This window comes from Triticum aestivum, chromosome 3D, assembly GCF_018294505.1.
Source record: "Triticum aestivum cultivar Chinese Spring chromosome 3D, IWGSC CS RefSeq v2.1, whole genome shotgun sequence".
Lineage (NCBI taxonomy): Eukaryota > Viridiplantae > Streptophyta > Magnoliopsida > Poales > Poaceae > Triticum > Triticum aestivum.
This window is the reverse complement of record NC_057802.1, coordinates 592,281,851-592,283,671: the sequence shown is the minus strand read 5'-3', so window position 1 is coordinate 592,283,671 and position 1,821 is coordinate 592,281,851.

Sequence of the window (1,821 nt, the reverse complement as noted above, 5' to 3'; positions counted from 1 at the left end):
GCTCCTAGCAGCGTCGCGGCTGCCGCCTTCCCTTGCGCCGCCCCGGTCGGCGGTGGGGACGGGCACGACGGAGACGGAGGGGAGCTCGAGGAAGAGGAGGAAGCAGAGGTACCCCGCCGCCGCGGAGCGCCAGCCGGTTCGGCGGTTCGCGTGGTGGTGATGGCGGGGATACGTGCGTGGGGGGAGGAACGAGTGGATATTTTCTCGATCGCAGGCAAAAAATTTCGCCGGCAGCCCCCCAAGGGGCGATAAAAATGCCTCCTGAGGGACGCGGAGGAATTGATCCCGAGGTCATATGCTCCCACATGAACAGTAAAATCGAAAAAATATCGAAAAAAATTAAAAAAATTCTAAATTTTTTTTTTTGGAGAAACATTGACAAAAGTTCTAAGTGCCTGCAAAAATTCGTCGTGAAATCACATTCCTAGAAGGCATGGCAAAAAAACAAAAACAGTGTCGTGAAATCCGGTTTAAAATGTATGAAGTTATGGTTTGATGACCGGCTTCCACATCAATAATGTCGATGGACTGGTCTCTTTATCCACGGACGGATACAATTTCCGGTTTAGAGGCAGAGATGCCTATCAACACCACCACGCCGCCCACGCTTCACAAAGACACGGGGGGGTATGATTGATGGAACCGAGGAAGCGCAGTGCACCGAATCTGGCTGGGCATCCACGTTCGCCTCACCTCGTACAACAAGTCTGTGCGTGCGTGCGTACTGCCACGTACCGACGCACGCCCCTCTGGCTGTCAGTCAGCGGAACCGGGCCAGCATGCAGTGTACCATTAGTGCCGCGACCGCCCGCTTAACTGGCGTTCCTTTCTCCGAGCATGCTTTTCCTCCTCGTCACCGGCAACGACACAGCACTAATTGAGGTCACCCGAGCCGAGCGCACGCATGCGGCGCACCTGGCCGAAAGCCACGGGACACGATTCTGGCAACCAGAGGCAAGTTGCATCGGCAGAGATCAGAGGAGGGGCTCGGAACCGACACCGTGCCACAGTGAGTGCATGCATGCTCTGCAGACGGACGGTGCCTACTACCTGATCGGTCCCTGTCTGTCTCTGACGACGCGCCGCAGTGGCCGCTCGACAAACACCAGAGGGAGAAGCCAGGGGGCACGGACACCGCGCGCCAAAAACGTGCCCGCGGTTAACCCGCCGCCGCGCCTGGCTGCTGCCTGTTGCCCGTAGAGGGCTGCCGCACCTGTTTTTTTTTTCCGAGTAGACTTCCGCTGGTTGTAGTGGGCTAGTTGCTAGCCCATTTGCTCGGTTAAATTCTAGCACAGGTGCCTGGGCCGATTGGCTTAGAATCTGCTTCTCTTTAACCCAGCTAAAATACGTGCTCTATCTCAAAAAAAAAAGAAGCTAAAACACGTGCTATCCCCTAAAAAAACGCTAAAATTTGTGCTAGAAATTTTAAAAAGATGTTTGCGAATCAAAACTATTTCAAATTTCAAAAAATAATCATGAGTTCAGATAATTGAAAAAAGTTATCTGAGAGTAAGTGGGAAAATTCATGCAAGTAGACGTTCATGTATGAATCTTGTATTTAATAGTTTCAAAGACGTAATAATTGATCAATTCACGTGGCTATGGATCTGATAAATTGTGGGGAAGAAAGTTATGACATGTGGTTCGATGGTTAGGAAGGTGGTTGTACCACAACCCACCAGAGATTGATTCCCTGGTATAATGCCACTAGTAGGAAAAGGGGGTTTTACCCCGGTTCATAAGGGCCTTTAGTCCCGGTTCTGAAACCGGGACTAAAGGGTCGTTACTAATGCCCTAGCCCTTTAGTCCCGGTTCTTACAC